At 45.5% G+C, this 19471-nt stretch overlaps 1 protein-coding gene and 1 long non-coding RNA gene across 4 annotated transcripts in view; one reads left to right on the top strand and one right to left on the bottom strand.

Annotated features, from left to right (window-relative positions):
• The window catches only part of LOC116939495 (N-acetyllactosaminide beta-1,3-N-acetylglucosaminyltransferase 2), a 77393-nt gene that overhangs the window by 36504 nt on the left and 21418 nt on the right, over positions 1-19471 (bottom strand). Inside the window, exons 1-2 of one of the 3 annotated variants that reach the window (XM_032947935.2) lie at positions 1976-2052; positions 1535-1770 (exon numbers count right to left, since the gene is read on the bottom strand). The exons of 1 other annotated variant lie outside the window; for it this stretch is intronic. The gene's annotated coding sequence lies outside the window, so the exon portion shown is untranslated. Of the gene's footprint in view, positions 1-1534; positions 1771-1975; positions 2053-19471 lie in introns of those variants that run through there. One more of the 3 variants, XM_032947933.2, reaches the window with a different exon arrangement.
• Positions 1766-9413, top strand: LOC116939497 (uncharacterized). Its single transcript, XR_004402413.2, has 2 exons — positions 1766-1977; positions 8587-9413. It is a non-coding gene; the product is annotated as an uncharacterized LOC116939497 (long non-coding RNA).

A 19471-nucleotide genomic window follows, 5' to 3' on the forward strand; every position in this document is an offset into this window, starting at 1 on the left:
TTCTCCGAGTTGTGTTCAAAACAAGTGCTGTGAAGAGCAAGCAACTATTGTGAGGCCGACCCCGACACACTTTGATACTGGCCAGAACCGCGCATAGCGGACACAGCCGCTTCTGTCTCTACGAAAAAAGAAAACGCGATGTCTTTTTGCCGACACACGGGTGAGGTTTTAGCGTGGCGGAGGAGTCGGATAAATTGACATTGCTACAATTCGTTTTTTTTTGCTGTAGTCCACAGGACAGCGGTACCTTTCGGGTCATTACCTTGAAATATATTTCACGGTAAAACCAATAACCAAGAGCACACAAAAGTTATCATCAAACGCAAATAGTTCCCTCGCTATCGGAGCAATTGAACAATTGCGAGTGTTGACCCCTGGCTAGTGCTTAAATATGTGATCGCGTGGGAATAGTATACACGCCAGGTGATGGAGCCGCTTGAGAGGGGGGGGGGGGCAGGTGACAAGGAAATGGGAAATATCGTACAACAGTGGATTCTTGAATCACAAAGCCGGGGAAGATTTGCGTGTGCCCCACCACCTCCAGCTGGTTTCGGAGCTCACACAAAAGAGCCACCGGCAAAGCATGTTTGGAATTTGGTCAAACATCTCAAAGTAGCAGTACGCCCTGAAAAATGGGGTGGTGGTGGGGGGGGAAGTGTCTTGAGACTCGGTAAGGCTTCTCAAGGTAACAATCACCTCTGATTAGAACGGTTGGACATGTACGGTGCGAAAGAAGTTCACCATGCAGTTACACGCAAGCGTTATGATGAGGCCTTTTGAAAAGTGAATATAGCACGAGAATGCTATGTCACCTGTTGTGTGTTAAATTGTTTTTTTTTATTTCAATGTGTCAATATATTTGTATTCATTATTGCATATAATTAAATAAATAAAATTTGACGGTCATTTGCGTTGTTTGCCCATACTTCACCATGCCTGTTGTTGAACACCGATGTATTTTAACCCCCCCTATTGAAAATGTTAGAAATTGCACTGGTTACACATCGTACTCATTTAAGGCTGAGTCGATCTTGGAACAACCGCTTAGGGTTTCACGTGCCATTGATGTTATCAACACGACCATCACTAATCATAACCCCGCTATTATCACCACCATAACTAACCCCACTATCATCATCGCTAACCCCCCACCATCACCAACCTGTTTAGTATCATTCACCCCGCGATCGTCACTGCCATCACGAACCATGCTAATAAACCCCGTGCGGGCATCACCACCACCACCATTCATCACCACCACCACCATCATCATTAACCACCACCACCACCATCATCATTAATCACCACCACCCCCATTCATCATCACCACTATCATCATCATCATCATTAATCACCACCACCCCCATTCATCACCATCATCACCACCACCATCATCATCATCATTCATCACCACCACCCCCATTCATCACCACCACCACCATCATCATCATTAATCACCACCACCCCCATTCATCATCATCATCACCACCACCATCACACGCGCGCACCTTCACTCTGTGAGCGCGTCCCTTACCGAGCGGTCGGTGGTTGGCGGTGGCGGCGATGGGAGGCGAGATCCGAGGTCTCCCAGACGCCGCGCCTGCTTCCTTCGGGTTGGGCAAAACACGCGGGGTCGGTGGGGGGAGAGCCGGGACCGCTCTTCGGCGAGGTGGAAGAAGCTGCGCCCAGCTCTGTTTATCTCTCGGAGCCCCGCTGGGCGGGCAGGGGCGAGCGAGGAGGAGGCGGCGGCTACCAGACGCGAGCGGAGTTCTTTGTGGTGGGGTGGTGGTGGGGGGGGGAGACGAGAGACACGCGGCACAGTTGGCACTGCCGTAGTGGCTCGGACGCAGCACACACACGGGGCCCAGCGGGGAGACGTCCCGTTCCAACCCCGATCCCCGCGAGCCTACCGGCGTTTAGTGCCGTGGCAGGGAATTCCCGAAGACCGGATCCACGTGTCGACGTGGTGTGGTACCTGTGAGTAATCTCCCGACAATCTGGTTCTGCTGTGGATAGGGCGTGTGTGTGTGTGCGTGCGAGTGTGTGCGAGTGTGTGTGTGCGTGTGTGCGTGCGAGTGTGTGTGCCCCACTTTGTGCTTTAAGCAGAACTCCCACACGCGCTGCGTGCGCTACGACTCCCCGGCACTCATCTCCCCCCCCCCACGACTCTTCCCCCCCCCCCACGACTCCCCCCCCACGACTCCCCCCCGACGACTCTCCCCCCCCCCAAGGACTCTCCCCCCCCCCACGACTCTCCCCCCCCCACGACTCTCCCTCCCCACGACTCCCCCCCCCCCCACGACTCCCCCCTCCACGACTCTCCCTCCCCCCCCACGACTCTCCCCGCCCCACGACTCTCCCCCCCCGCAAGGACTCTCCCCCCCCCCCCCACGACTCTCCCCCCCCCCACGACTCTCCCTCCCCACGACTCCCCCCCCCCCACGACTCCCCCCTCCACGACTCTCCCTCCCCCCCACGACTCTCCCCCCCCCCACGACTCTCCCCCCCCCAAGGACTCTCTCCCCCCCCCCACGACTCTCCCCCCCCCACGACTCTCCCCCCCCCACGACTCTCCCCCCCCCCACGACTCTCCCCCCCCCCCACAACTCTCCCCCCCCCCCACGACTCCCCCCCCACGACGACTCTCCCCCCCCCAAGCACTCACCTCCCCAGCGCTCTCACCTCTCCCCAGCGCTCAGTACGGTGCCAGAAAACCCCCCTTCAGCATGCATACATACATACCCCCCTAGTAGGCATCGCTTACCGGGTGAGATTGACGCTGAAAGCCCAGACCTACTCCGCGCACTAAAACTTCGTGTGTCCGGTCCGGTCCGTCGACTAGTAAACTACTCCTCCATCCCCCCACTCCAACTCTTCCATCCGCTCTCCAAATCCTCCTCCATGAGCTCGACCAAGCCTGACCTCCCCACCCCTACCCCACTCCTACCATGAGCTCGACCAAGCCTGACCTCCCCACTCCTACCCCACTCCTACCATGAGCTCGACCACGCCTGACCTCCCCACTCCTACCCCACTCCTACCATGAGCTCGACCAAGCCTGACCTCCCCACCCCTACCCCACTCCTACCATGAGCTCGACCACGCCTGACCTCCCCACTCCTACCCCACTCCTACCATGAGCTCGACCAAGCCTGACCTCCCCACCCCTACCCCACTCCTACCATGAGCTCGACCAAGCCTGACCTCCCCACTCCTACCCCACTCCTACCATGAGCTCGACCAAGCCTGACCTCCCCACTCCTACTCCACTCCTACCATGAGCTCGACCAAGCCTGACCTCCCCACTCCTACCCCACTCCTACCATGAGCTCGACCAAGCCTGACCTCCCCACTCCTACCCCACTCCTACCATGAGCTCGACCACGCCTGACCTCCCCACTCCTACCCCACTCCTACCATGAGCTCGACCAAGCCTGACCTCCCCACCCCTACCCCAATCCTACCATGAGCTCGACCAAGCCTGACCTCCCCACTCCTACCATGAACTCGACCAAGCCTGACCTCCGCACTCCTACCCCACTCCTACCATGAGCTCGACCAAGCCTGACCTCCCCACTCCTACCCCACTCCTACCATGAGCTCGACCAAGCCTGACCTCCCCACTCCTACCCCACTCCACGGCTGCCTCTTTCCACCCCCAGGCGAATGCAACAGGCGCACAGTGACGCAGAGACCCCCCAAACCGCACGCCTCCACCCACTCCTCCCTCCTCCCTCCTGCTCCACACAGCCAACCTCAAAGCCACATCCTCGCAGCAGCAGACGCGTCTTAACATTTAATGCATTTTTTTAGTTACCTTATTTATTAATTTTAGTTCTACAGTACCTAACTGTACGACCCTTAGCCGCAAGCACGCGAATGTGGGGGGGGGGTTTATACGGAGGATTTATTGAACCATTAGTGTAAGACTTTTTTTTTTGACTTAACACATTTGTCAGTAACTCTGTGGCCTGAAAAGGAGAAGTATATAACAGGCGACGTTTCCGGCAATGGGCCTTTTTCATTCCACAAGAAATATTTACTGTTTAATATGATGAGTGTGTTGACTAATTTTTTGTTTATAATTTGGCCATACATTATACATCTCCGTGGTCATATTCTTTGGTTCTTTCGGTAAAGTCACGTAGATAGAAAATAAAAATCTTAAAAGTCAGCGTACTGGCAGTCTATAATGTAAACTATAGCCTTGGTAGACTGTAGCCTGGTTTTTAAGCTGGTGAGCGTATTGGCAGTCTATAATGTAGACTCTAGCAATGGTTATTAAACCGAACCTGAGTGAGCGTACTGGCAGTCTATAATGTAGACTTATTCTGGTTCTTTCAGTAATATAAATAAACAAACAAAAACGACGTTTCGATCACAACACAAGCGGCCGTCTTGAGGAAAAAGGGGGGGGGGGTTAGCCTCTAAAGGCAAGCTGTTTATAAAGGTTTAGAGATGGGCGTGGCCCAAGTGTCGTCAGCAGCATGGGCGGGGCAGCTTATGTTAATGCGATAGAACCTCGGAGATCGAACGCCCCAGAACTCGAACAAATCGTATTACAGTACTTTCAAATTAAGACGTATGTGGTCTCTTGAGCTCTCACCTGGTTAAACAAAAGACTTGACAATTGTTGCGAATTCAGTTGATGAACAATAGGTATGTAAGTGAGTCATGGTCTTACGTGAGATGTGGGTTGGTGAGTTTTTTTCCTATTTTTAAATGAAAGTTGCTGCCAAAACAATAAGCAGGAATCTTGTTACGTAATAATACATTCCAGCAAGGCCGTAATTATATATTGGGGACACCCCCCCCCCCAATATTCAAATACAGTATGCTCAAAATGTCCCCCCCCCAACATATTGCTATAAAATAGATTTCTGTTTATATGATTGTGGTTATGGTTGTACTTTATTAATCCCTAATCTCTGCCATTTCACACAATGAAACAAGAAAAGGTGAAAAAGAAAAAGAGCAATATAATACAATACACTATTAGACATTGTAAAACATAAAATAAAAAGTCCATCCTATGTGTTAGTGAAATTTTTAATATTTTAGGCAGGAAATGGCAGGAAATGAGTCTTCAAATTTACATTTTTTTTTCTGGGGGGGGGGGACCCCCAGACCCCCTGGAAGATTTGGTCCCCCCCAATGTTGACTCCATGGCTACGGCCTTGCATTCCAGCCATTCTCAGTCCACAAATATACATATGCCTCCCCACGCCGTGTCGTTAATGGGGGGTTTTTGACCATACTTCACGCTAGTCAGTACTGTCCATAAATGTGTTTTACTACACTGCCCACACATGTTAGCCACCGATGCCAACTTGTTAGGCAAGAGCACATTAATCCACGGCACCAATCCTTGACTTGTAATCTGTTGACTTCTTTCAATGTTGGTACGTAGACGAATTTGGCATAAAACTGGCCAGTGTTTGCACATTTGTCAGTCGCATAGTTGAGCGGTGAGGGGGGTGTAGGGAAGTTAGCAACGGTTGTCCTATTATATGGATTGACTCGCCCCCCCCTTCCCCCGGTCAAAATGAATGTGGAATTTCACCACAAGCACAGGGCTTTGAATGGAATGAGCAGTACTTCATTGGTCATATGAGCAGGATTTTTCTTACCAAGATATTTCCAGATAGTTTTTTTTCTAAGAAATATTGTAGAAGTAACTTCGGTTTTACATTTCTGCCTTCCACTGCGTGAGCTCAACAACCTGTGCTTCACGATACCAGCGATTAACGCAAAGTTTAGCCGTAGACCACTGAACGGAATTCGTGTGAGTTACATGAGCCTGATTAAATCATAAGGGTCAGAATTTTCCAACTGTAGTTGTGAATGGAGATGTGAGTGATTGGAATGGAAATACCCTAAACACGAATAATATTTCTTAAGTTTAACACGTAGGTGGGCTAAAGTAGTGAACTATTTGTCTTTTGTCAACGTGACACTTTTTTGCTGATTGGCCGTGTTGGGTGGTGGAGGGTTACGACACATTTATAAATAACGCGATCTAACCCAAAAACCTTTATTATGAATAATATTTCTTTAAATGTTCTGCTCATGCCACTGCTGGCAGAAGGGCCTCCATTAGAGGAAGCTCTAACAAACCCTCTTAGAGGGTATTTTGGCCAACTCTTCTACGCTGACCAGACATCTTGGGGGAGGTGTGAGAGCACTTTACCCCACCACACGTGGCCTCATCCCCGAGTACAAGCAGAAAAAGTACAAGCACAAAATTGTCAAAGGAAATTCTTAAGAGTATTGTATAAATGTCAGTATACATTTAAATTTACGGTAACTATTATCCGCTTCACGATTATTATTTTCACGCACATAGTGTACGTAAAATTTGTAGCAAATGCTATGCTTTAAAGGTACCCTTGTAAAATGTAACTTTCGTAAGTGTGCAAGAGTGCACCGCTAATTACAGGGCCGGATTAAGGTGCTTGTCGGCCCTAGGCACTTCTGTTTCCTAAGCCTTCAGTGATAACTTTCTGCATTTGTTACTGCTGCCGCCACGTGTTACTACCGCCGCTGTCACTCCGCTTATTTCAGGTGTACTTCGTCCAGCCCGCTGGACAGATGTTGTTACTGCTGATACGTTAATTATTTAGTCTGTGCCCTAATTGAATGGAGGCACGCTGTGTGCCACGGATAAGCAGATTTAATTTGAAATTACTGAAAAAAACAAGGTAAGCCTAAAATATTGTAAGTGAACATGTCTTCAACAATTTTTTTTTTACTATGATTATCATATCGGATGATGCAGCGTTAAAAGGATGCCCCGTTCATTTTAATCAAAAACAAATTCAATGTTCTTACAGGACGAATGGCTTAAAGATTTGTTTGACTGTTATAATATACCTCACAACAAGTCAACGACTTGTTACCACTGCAAAGAAATTGCTACGAGCAACCAAACAAATTAAGTGGCAAAAATAATTATTATTTTTGTAATTAGTCTTAAAAATAAAAGTCTCCGCAAGCGCTCTCGGACGGTGGGGTTTTTGTACTAAAAAAAATTGCCGGGTGGCATGCCCCAAGCCCCGCGGTGGGAATAGGCTATTCCGTTTTCCCATCCGTCAAATTAAAATTAGTTTAATTAGCGATTTAGTGCCATTCTTTTTTTAATTATTTACTTCCTGCGCGAGCTCGACCGTACCAACTGACGACAATTGCGGGGGGGGGGCGGACCCTACCACGTGATGCGCGTTCGGTCGAGCTCACGGCCACACCACGGCACTCTGTCACGTGACTACTTTGTGCTCTAGAGTCAGCATGTACTACTATAGAGTCACTACATATACTGCTATACAGTCAGCATGTACTACTATAGAGTCACTACATATACTGCTATACAGTCAGCATGTACTACTATAGAGTCACTACATATACTGCTATACAGTCAGCATGTACTACTATAGAGTCACTACATATACTGCTATACAGTCAGCATGTACTACTGTAGAGTCCATAAATACTGCTATAGCATGTACTACAGTATAGTCCATAAATACTGCTATACAGTCAGCATGTACTACTGTAGAGTCGATATATAGTGCTATAGAGTCAGCATGTACTACTGTAGAGTCACTACATATACTGCTATACAGTCAGCATGTACTACAGTATAGTCCATAAATACTACTATAGACTCAGCATGTACTATTGTAGAGTCCATAGATACTGCTATACAGTCAGCATGTTCTACAGTATAGTCCATAAATACTGCTATAGAATCAGCATGTACTTCTATAGAGTCAGCATGTACTACTGTAGAGTCACCATGTACTACTGTAGAGTCGATATATACTTCTGTAGAGTCAGCATGTACTACAGTATAGTCCATAAATACTGCTATAGAGTCAGCATGTACTACTGTAGAGTCACCATGTACTTCTATAGAGTCACTACATATACTGCTATACAGTCAGCATGTACTACAGTATAGTCCATAAATACTGCTATAGAGTCAGCATGTACTTCTATAGAGTCACTACATATACTGCTATAGACTCAGCATGTACTACTGTAGAGTCGATATCTACTGCTATAGCATGTACTACTGTAGAGTCCATAAATACTGCTATAGAGTCAGCATGTACTACTTTAGAGTCGTGTGTGTCCATGTCTGTGTGTAAGTCCATGTGTGTCTGCCTTTTTTCACCCGGGCAACGCCGGGTACTAACCGCTAGTGTTTTTATAAAATACACAATTTAGTGAAAATTACTGCATTGAAAAATAAGTTGGCATTCCGCCAGTTTACCTTATTTATTATCATTTCAGAAGTGACAGGGACAAGGGCTACTCGGCTGCTCTTTTAGGCTAAATTAGAAAAAAACATTTACGTGCCTTAGCCCTTAGGTCTATACTTAATAGAATTCTATTGTCATTGCATGTTTCCTTTCTTGGTAGTCTCTGCCTTATGTTGCTGTTTGGTCTAGCTGTTCAGAGAATGTTATTAGCGTCTCGCTTTGTATATTTCTTCTTTCAAATAATTGAATGATGTTTAATTTCTTACACTGAAATGTTGCAATTATTTTGATATTTTTTTTTATTTTTGTTGTGTTTTTTTAGGGGATACCACTCTCCCCAGCCTTCCAATACGTCAGATGGATATACAAGAAAGCATAAGTCGGGACACAAAAAGAGGAAGAACCAATAAAAAAAAGGATTAAGCATTGAAACAAATCAAGAGACCTATTCTGAAGTTCATGAACAAGAACGTGGAGAGTGGTAGAGCAAATCCGCCAATGGAATCATCACCATTAATTATGCAATTGGATCATGATAATAGTGAAACTTGTGAACATATTGGTCTTGAAGCAGAATCTCATTCGCAAGTAGAGGGTAGATCAAGTGAAGAAACAGGTTTATACCCATTTGGAAGCAGATCATTTGGTGAAATAATCACAGACTCCAAAGCTAACATCAGATGCTGACTTTACTAGTAGGCCTGCCAGCGATCCTGCACTCTGGACAGAAGTCACTGCAGATTTGGAGATGGAAAACGGCAAAATGCATATGCCAGATTGAATGATCGATTCAGTTTATTTGTAGATAGATCACTATCCACAGTATAAATTGTTATACTGGCCAATGCTTTGGTTGCTGCATATACAGCAGCTCTTGGAAAATAATTCACCAATGAATTCCTGTTGTTCCTGCATTTATATGCAGATAAAAATAATAGTAACAAATATGCTCAAAGCCCAAATATCTTATTATTTGATTAGCAGCTTTCTGAATGTTTACATTGCTCTAAGGATGTATTTTGCTATCTTGGGAACGAATTGTGAAAGGGAGGGTTCTTTTTCTAAACTAAAGCTACAAAAAAACTGTCTCCGATCAACACCATTTGATGGTCTTATTGCTAATTTTGCAATAAAAATCTCGAAAGTTAATCTCCAGTGTTAGTTTCTCTCACCTTATGAAAAAAAAAAGATTGACATGACTGCCTCTTTGTATATACACTGTGCCTATCCTTGCTATATACAAACAAAAAAACATGGTCTAAAATATTTTTTCGTAGGTCCTTTAGTTTTCTTAGGCCCTAGGCACTGTGCCTACTGTGCCTGTTGGATAATTATATTTAAAAAATGAGAGCCAGCATTGGCTATCATTCTTTGAATTACCCTCGGAACAAAAAAAACATCTGTTGGAAGTCACAACTTGGAGACCTCATCCAGCAGTGTATAAACAAAAGCCCTGTACATGCACATGTACTACAAGTGGTAACAAAACAGCCACTGCAAAGTATGTTATACCTAAAGCCCATGACTGAACATAGCAAGGATAAAAAAGGACATTCGATCGAAGGGGCCAGCGAGAGCACTTTTTGTAACGCTGAATTTGGTTGCGAAAAGCATGAGATCGACGTCCCCGAAGAGGAAAGTTTTCAATCAATGCACACCCCCTGCTATGACGTGACTCAAAAACGAGAACACGAATATAAAATTATTAATAATAACGTTGTGGGATCACGAGGGATGCTGACGTCACCAGGAAACCTCCATCCAGTCGTAGAAACGATGATGGTTATGATGATTACGTAATTCATCGTGAGAGTTGTAAAAAAATATATATAATTGCAACACATACCATAGAAGTTGATCACAATCACATGGATTGTGATCAACTTTCCTAACTCTTGCGCTGTTTCACAAATGAAGTATTCATCACATTTTATACCGCTATTAACAGAAGACTTTAGTAAAAAAATCACTGAGAATATAACAATCGTGTTAGCTCTCGGAAGCAGGGCCGGATGATGGTCCCGTGAGGCCCCTGGTCACGTGTCTTTTGGAGGCCCCCCCGCTTTCCTATATTGGTGTCTTTCTTGCCTTCCTCCACGCAAAATCATCCGCTAGATCGTCCAAATCGAGCTGTCTGATAAGGTCTGACTCTATTGACATTAGTGACAATGCGCTGAGACGTGTTTGGCACATGCTACTCCGCAGCTCATTTTTTATTCTGTCGAAAAGGGAAAATGTCCGCTCACCCTGGAAATCTGTCACTGGCAAAGTTATAAAAATCCGAAGTGCCACGAAAACATTGGGGAACACTGACTGCAGATTAAGTGCCTGCAGCGTCTCAAGCAATTTAGTTTGGCACGTCTCACCCTCAGAGTCAGACATGAAAGACTTTAATTGGATGAGTTCGTTGGCAAAGTTCATGTCCATGTCTGATGGATATGCAGCGGAGAGCGCATTTACCTTTTCCACTATGACATTACTGTTAGACACCTGATCTGACATAAACAGAACTCCAAATAGACTGGTCAAACGCTTGTAAGCGTCCAGGCGATGTTAAAGGCATTCCACTAGCTTATCAATGACCACATAAAATGTTTCTATTTTGAACTTCTCTCTCCCCTTAAGTGTCACACCTGGCTCTGAGCTCTCATCTGCAAATGTTTTGCGTTTCCTCTTTCGCTGAATATCGTGCTAATATGACTGAGACACCTGTTACATTTAAGGCTGCCCTTTCAAAAGCCTCAACCTGGTCTCGCTGTCCCGCCACAAAATCCCTCAACGAAGACAAAAGCTGTGCTGCTACAGAGATGTCAATGTCACTTTTCTGTAGGTGCATGCTTGTAGCGTGGAACTGGTCAAGTATGACGTCCCAGAAATGTGCCATGAACACCAACTCTAAGGTGTCCAATTTAGCACAAAGTCCAGCGGCCTCAATTCGAGTATCTCTTTTCTCATTATCATCATTGCACATACCACCGAAGGCCTCTCTAATGTGGGTGTAATTTCTCCACAGTGCCTTGGTTCACTTTGCCTGAGCACTTCACCGGATACTGGACAGCGATTTTAATATCAGTCTGACATCTGTCTTCCGAAAGACTTTCCCCCATCTCTGTGTGGATGAAGAGCAAAATGTATACAGTGACTGCATTATGTTAAAAAACTCGTCAGCCTCTGGGATACTGCCGTCGAAGGTGTTAACACCAACTAAGTTAAGTGAATGCGCTGCGTACGGCACATACTCTATCAGATGTTTTTTTTGTTTCAGGTGGGCCTGTAGCCCATTGTATTTTCTGACATGTTGCTTGCATTGTCATGACTACATGTCAACGTTAGCATTATCTACTTCCATGGATCTAAAAACAGACGTTCTATGGAAAAAATGAATGGGTTTTTTTCTTAATCTTTAAATATGGATTGGGTCTCTTATATATGCGTTAGTGTATGAAAAAATATGGCTTTTGTCATATTTTTTTATGTTTCACAAAACCGCGGTGTATTTTTAACAATTGATTTATCAACGGCTAACTAAGCTCTCAACAAACGACGAGCCCTCGGTCTCACGAGCTGGCTTTTTAGTGCAGCTAATTTGGTTGTAAGGGCAGCAGCTAGCTGGCAAAAATGGCAGCGAGCTAACTAATTTTTGTTAACAAGCTAAATCATATGGGCAGCTAGCTAGGGAAAATGGGCAGCTAGCTAAAATAAAGGGATAGCTAGTTATGGTAAGTCAAATAACGAACGGCTTGCCATAATATGACGCCCTTCAAACTGCCCTTGATGCTTTGGTGCCCCTCACAGCCATTTATGGCCTTCATCCAGGAAAGTCACAAAAAAATTGCACACAAATGATGCATTTACACAAGCACCCAATGCTCCGTTTTGAAGTTTTAAATTGAAACATCTTTGAATTGTATTATGTTTTGAATTAAGATAATTTTATTTCTTCATGAAAAGCTTATATCATTTTACATCTGGAAGACTTAATTGAAAAGGACATTTCGTGTGAATTTTCTCTCGTCGTTAAGTATATGGCCTTGCTGGGGGTTCGGTTCGATGCGGACTTTCACATGTTTGGGATTGCAGGATCAAGATAAGGCGACGTAGAGCTGCTGGCCGTGCGAGAAGACCGCCGTCTGCAGATCGATTCCAACGTAATCGAACGTCTGTCCCTGCGCCTCCGTCGTTCATGCAGGGGGCACGTAAGGTTTGCAGTGCCCACTGCATGAAAACGACGGAAAGTGCAGCGTTCATCACATAGATAAAGTTGTGCGCTTATATAAGAGTATATCACAGCATATTGTACAGAAGCACAGCATATTGTACAGAAGCACTGTACTGTATGTGCCAAGGAGCCCAGGTGTTACGCTCGATGTATGCACCAAGGGGCGTGGGGGCCCTAGTGGTCAACTCACACTGTAAGCACCCGGGGGCCATAGTGGTCAGCTCATGCTTTCAGCACCAAGGGGCCTCACATTGTAAGCGCTGTGGGGCCCAGGGGCCCCAGTGGTCAGCTCACGCTTTAAGCCCCAGGGGCCTAGGTGCCCTAGTAGGCAGCTCACTCTTTAAACGCTAAAGGGCCTGGGGGCCCTCACACCGTATAGGCGCTGTGGGGCCTAGGGGCCCTAGTGGTCAGCTTACGTTTGAAACACCAAGGGGTCTGGGGGGCCTCACATTGTAAGCACTGAGGGGTCTGGGGGGCCCAGTGGTGAGCTCACGCTATAAGCACCCAGGGGTCTAGTGGTCAGCTTGTGCTGTGCGCACTGAGGGCTCTGGCGTTCAACTTCTTTCGGAAGTCTTGGGCCACGCACCGCGCGTGGCCTTAGGCTTGGAGGCCCCCTGGCAGTCCGAGGCGCCGGGGCACTGTCCCCACTGGCCCGGTCCATAATCCAGACTTGCTCGGAAGCTAAGCAGTGTTGAGCCTGGATAGTGCCAGGGTGGGCGACCACAAAAAATACGTAATAGGTGTTGTCTCCAGTAAAGGGTAGTGCAGCTAGATTCATGGTTCTGCACTCCCCCCTACCATCACCAAACTGCACTGGCCAGCGTGGTGAAATATGGTCAAGTAATCTACTACTAGGCCTTGGCAAGGTAAGGTAATTCACCGTTTTTACCAGGTTAAAGAGTAAAGGTGTCGACATGCCAAGGGGTAATGTAAAGGGTACGGTAAAGTTAGCGAGGACGAATCCGGTAGGGTAAAGGTAGCGCGAAGTATTACCCGCTAAATACCTTGTTTACCGCTCACTAAAAGCTCCGCGGCGCAGTCTGTGGTCTCCATTTTAAATTGGAATCGTCGAGAGTATTCTAAACTAGGTTTACTACCCGGCTTCACCCGACACTTGGATTCTTGTCTTAATACACGGCCTACGCGGAGGGGGGGGGGCGTGACGTCAGCAGGCACACTGCGTGACGCTGCCGCATGCGGGTGACATCACAGATGTGACATCACCGCTCACTTGCCGTGCAAAATATATCCATTATTGCGCCCCCCCACCCCCCAAAACAAAAGTCTATTTTTATACTTTTTGCATTGTGTACAGTCTGGAAGCTGTCCACATGCCAAATTTCAGGTTTGTTGCATGTTGGGAAGTATGCTAAACATTTCGAGCAGACACACATTCACAAATTTCCCTTTTATATATAGATGAATAAAGCGCTCTACCTAGCATTTACCTGTTATAAACCTTTTTCATATGTAGTACCCCAGTAATTACCGTGTAATCGGGTAATTTGTATGGGGTAAGGGTAAAAGGTAGGGTAAAGGTAGGCTCGTTGCTTTTGACCTTTTACCTTACCTTGCTAAAGGGTAAACGTTAAGGGTAGAGTGATTGTATTGTGGTAAGGTAAAGGTAGGTTCGTTGTTTTTACCTTTTACCTTACCTTGCTGAGGCCTATCTACTACCTGCATGATGTCGTAAGGCCCTTGTCCAGCGGTGGATTAACAAACCTACATATCGAGACAATTACGGGTTTCAAAAATTATGAGCTAAAGATATTGTTTGTTCTTTGGTGTATATATATGTGTGTACTCCATTCATAGATTAAGTCTGAAATCAAAACACCAGTGCTAGGAGAACAATTGTGGCTTTGTATGTACTGCTACTGGGCCAGCCGTAATAGGTGATCACACACAGAATTCCCCCCAGCCTTCTAACCGGCATTTGTGATTTTTTTTGGGGTCCGGTAAAGTCACGTGTCCACATATATAAATTCCCCAGATATGACTAAACATATTTTTATATATTTTTCCATTCCGAGGCAGATCATGCGCTCCATTGGTTGCCATGGCTTCCAGACTGCAATTTAAAATACAGACCTCTGCCTCCCTCCCATGGCTGGTATGTCACTTAATCAGGAATTAATGTCGAGTAATTGTATAGCCATACGAGTGTGAGCGTTATACGAATTACGGGCAGGAGCAGCAAAATAAATACATAATAAAATGCCAACCTGTCTTTCACTTCACCGTAGAATTGCTTCGACCGGAAGCGGTTAGTATTTAAATAACGCGTACCATTTTCTCAGTGGTACAGCCCAGGCAGATCTGGTTAAATGATTCCATAGATCTCCTGACCTGACACAGCACAGGCTCTCTGCTGTCCCGTGAGACCAGCTGGGCGATGCGCATGCCAATTCTCTTGGATGCTACTCACCGGTATTAGAACATGATGCCGATATACTGTAACAACAGCAATGCTGATACTGGCGATCATAGATTTTATCGAAATTATATAATCACAATAGTTACAGTTCTTGATTCATTTAGTTAAATGGAAAACGTATATTATTTTACCGCATTCGTAAAAATAATCTATTACTAATTCTACTATTCAGAGGGAGATATCAATGGGGAGCGGTAGTGTAGCGGTTAACGCGATGCGCTATGAACCAGGCTACCCAAGTTCGATTCCCACTCACGGCCAACACCAGTGAAGATTATCTGAACCGGTCCTTGGGTCTCCCCTAGGTCGACGTGGTGCTGGCCACCCACCCCGTCGTGTGCCGTGCCGGCCTTCAAAGGTGCTCGCTAACAGCACTTGCCCCAACAGTCTGTTAAGGCTATAAAGGGTTGTTTTTTTGTCTTTCTCTGTCACCATAAGGAAATGACAAACAGGAAATGATTGAAGAACTTAAAGACTGCAAAGCTGAGCTCAAGATGAATGCTGTACGAACAAAATAATATTTAAAACAAGCGCACTTCAGCAGGACACAATGCTAGAAAGGATACCGGTTGTTGGCTGAGGCTGGTGATGGAATGCCAGCTAAAGGTAGGATCAAGCCGAAGAAGACGATCACTGAGGAACATTTTATAATTGTAATGTCATTGTAATATAGTTTATTCATAATACGTTTGATAATGGAAGGGCGTGTCTGGTCCTCAAAATATACTATTTGTTAACTATTCATAGCCAATTTAAAAACTTGTCATCAGAAACATTTAAAATTTTAATTATAATCAGGTCCCATGGTGTTAAGTGTAGTCTCCGACTCTTATGATCCACTCTATATCGCTGGGCCTCTCTTTATATGTGCGATGAAGAAGAACCATCGCCTGAAACACTGCCTATTATATTTTGTTTTGTTAAGGCAGTGTTGTTGAGTTTTTTGATCAGATGAGGTGGAAGAATTAGATCAGCTCATGTGCACGAGTAACATGGCTTGTGGAATCATAGGACTGTGAGATAACACACAGCGTTGAGGATGGCTTCATCCAGTAGAGGATGGACTGTTGCTGCTGGTAATGATTTGATAAGACGACGTAATTATAACTGGTGTTGGTAAAAAAAATAGTTATCAAATCACAATATGCATTCTAAAAGTTATTACGATACGCTCATGCAAATGCATGTATGGTACATGCATGTGAAAATGCCCTCTTTGGAAATGCACTGCAGTCGACTGATAGAGGGATGAGAGTGGCTCACTTAAGAGTTACTGATTCCCATACCCATAGATGGGAATGTTTTTTTTACATTGAATCTTAAGGAGCCACTTTACATCCGGGCTTATTAGATCGAGCAGAAAACAATGTCCTTTTAAGGGAGGTTGAGAAGGCATGGTAGCTTTTTGGAATTGCTGCAGAGGTTACACAACGTTTTGTTTATGTACGGTTGCTAATTTAGGTCGTAAGCACTGGCATACACATAGCAGAAATACATAATAAAGCTCCCATTGCATAAACGTACGCTAACTTTAGATCCGTTTTTTTTCTCAACCTTGTTGGCGTGTGCCCCTCACCCACAATCAAGAAGAATGTTTCCCACGCACCTAATTCTCGAGCCCCAAACACACAGCTTAAGTTACTATGGCCATAGTACACAGGCATATCACATGTCCACACCTCTAGTCAAGTGTTAGAAAGGCATTTGTTTCATGTTTTGTATCAGTGTGTTTTGTCACTGCAACATCGTGCTAACCTCCACGCACATTCAACAATTCTCCTGCACCGTATCCATGCTGCACCCCCCCCGTCCCCCCCCCGTCCCCCCCCGAAACGAGTTTGGGTTGACAACTGCTGCTTAAACACTCCAGAATCTCTAAAAACATAAATGTGGTCGTGAAATATTTCCTTAAAGATTGCAAGTCACTGTTTAAATATGTAAACATCATACTCTATTAGCAAAAGTTTTGCTGGCTGTATGCCTGGCTGGCTGCCTGGCTATGCGCCACCCAGGGTGCAGCGGGGAAGGGGCGCGAGGGTGGCCGGCACATAAGTAGGGGGCGCGGGGGGGGGGGGCACCGTGGGGATGCGTGGGTGGGGGGGTGCGTGGGGGGCCGTGGAGAAAGGGGGAGGGGCGCTCGCGGGGATGGACGCACGGGTGGGGGGATATGTGGGTAGGGGTGGAGGGGGCCCTGGGGCTTGTGATGCCTGATTGGGGGTCACCCAGGGCTGGGGAGGTGGGAATGGTCGGTGGTGGGGAGACGAACGTCGTTAAACAACGGATACTTTTACCGTATTAGAACAAGTTTTGCTGGCTGAAGGGATGGAGGGAATGGTCACATCCAAAATACGGTGGGCTTGCGAGTTAATATAAATAAATAAAAACGCAGTACATCATATGCGTCAATAAAGTACAAATGTGTAATGACCGAAAAGTTACCACAAGCCACATGCAGCCGAAAGGATATTGTTAAAATCAACAAAGGATTCCGATTGGAAGAAAGAGGCCTTCACGGTGATTGGTCGGGAGGGCAGACTTTTAAAGGGATTGGAGAATGACGATTGAACGGGAAATAGAAAGGTTCCGTTAAAAGGAACGGACAGGGATTCGTTAAAGATAAAAAAAAACAAGGCCGAGAAGTCCTTTGCCAGTAACAAGATATAGGAATAGGTTTTACCCTTTTAACTGGCACAAAAACTGACACCTTTATTCAAGGCATCATGCTCACCCCGAGCCCTCAATACTCTGATAGTGCGCTGTTTTTGAGTTGTATGCCTTTTGGCGTCTTCTGGTCCAACACCAGTGGAGACTAGGCTCTAAGAAAAGCTGTCTCGGGTGTGGACCAATCAAATTCAAGGACAGTGCATATTATTATCAGAGTTGTCTTTTTTGTTTGCATTTTGACTGCTTGTGTTGTGGTTATTGCAAACATGATGCCTTGAATAAAGGTGTCAGTTTTTGTGCCAGTTAAAAGGGTAAAACCTATTCCTATATCTTGTTTCTGGCAAAGGAGGTCTCATAATGTTAATGCTCACCCCGAGCCCTCAATACTCTGATAGTGCGCTGTTTTTGAGTTGTATGCCTTTTGGCGTCTTCTGGTCCAACACCAGTGGAGACTAGGCTCTAAGAAAAGCTGTCTCGGGTGTGGACCAATCAAATTCAAGGACAGTGCATATTATTATCAGAGTTGTCTTTTTTGTTTGCATTTTGACTGCTTGTGTTGTGGTTATTGCAAACATGATGCCTTGAATAAAGGTGTCAGTTTTTGTGCCAGTTAAAAGGGTAAAACCTATTCCTATATCTTGTTTCTGGCAAAGGAGGTCTCATAATGTTAATGCTCACCCCGAGCCCTCAATACTCTGATAGTGCGCTGTTTTTGAGTTGTACGCCTTTTGGCGTCTTCTGGTCCAACACCAGTGGAGACTAGGCTCTAAGAAAAGCCGTCTCGGGTGTGGACCAATCAAATTCAAGGACAGTGCCAATATTATTATTATCAGAGTTGTCTTTTTTGTTTGCATTTTGACTGCTTGTGTTGTGGTTATTGCAAACATGATGCCTTGAATAAAGGTGTCAGTTTTTGGTGCCAGTTAAAAGGGTTAAACCTATTCCTAAGGCCGAGAAGGTTCGAGAAAGGAGACCGAGGAATATATAAGGGGGGGGGGGGGGGGGGGGAGAGCACGAGGAGTGGGGACGCTCGGAGGAAGATACAAACATGAAGACAAGGACGATGCCTAGGGTCCCTCATTGTGTAAAGTCTTTAGTAGGGTTCCTTATTGTGTAAAGTCTTTCAATGAAAGTGGCTCTTTTTATTACTTTGTCATCGGGAGTCAATACAAATGTGTTATTAACTTCAAGTTACTTGTAATGGACGGTTGTACGCTACTGTAGAAAAGTGTGGCCACAGCTGTTATTTACTGTTACTTTACCGAAATAACTAAAGAATATTAATTCCTGCAGTCACGAAAGTTTTAAGTCAAAATTTAAATTGTGTATTAGTGTTTTATCCAGCTATTACCTGCTGGACGAACCCACCCCCCCCTAACGCCTTCAGGGCCGTGAGGGATATCTGGCCATACAGCGAAACCTTGGATTGCGAGTAACTTGGTCTGCGAGTGTTTTGCAAGACGAGCAAATTTTTTAAATAAATATTAATTTGATAAACGAGCGATGTCTTGCAATACGAGCAGTACGTGTACAGCATAACGCTTTGTCAGCTGAACGTCACGTGATCACAACTGAGCCAATGGTTCTTCTCTCTCTCTCGCTGCGGGATTGTGGGTAATCGTCTCCCATGCTCGGTCTCAGTCGGCGTGCCTCACTCGTATAGTCAACATCCGTGAGAGCGTATACTGTTTACTATAGTACTATAGTGTTGTGACCACGTGTATACTGTTTACTACAGTACTATAGTGTTGTGACCACGTGTATACTGTTTACTAGAGTACTATAGTGTTGTGACCAAGTGTATACTGTTTACTACAGTATAGTGTTGTGACCACGTGTATACTGTTTACTACAGTACTATAGTATTGTGACCACGTGTATACTGTT

Source organism: Petromyzon marinus, chromosome 6 (assembly GCF_048934315.1).
Source record: "Petromyzon marinus isolate PM22_M1 ecotype Great Lakes invasive population chromosome 6, UKy_Petmar_22M1.pri1.0, whole genome shotgun sequence".
Taxonomy (NCBI): domain Eukaryota; kingdom Metazoa; phylum Chordata; class Hyperoartia; order Petromyzontiformes; family Petromyzontidae; genus Petromyzon; species Petromyzon marinus.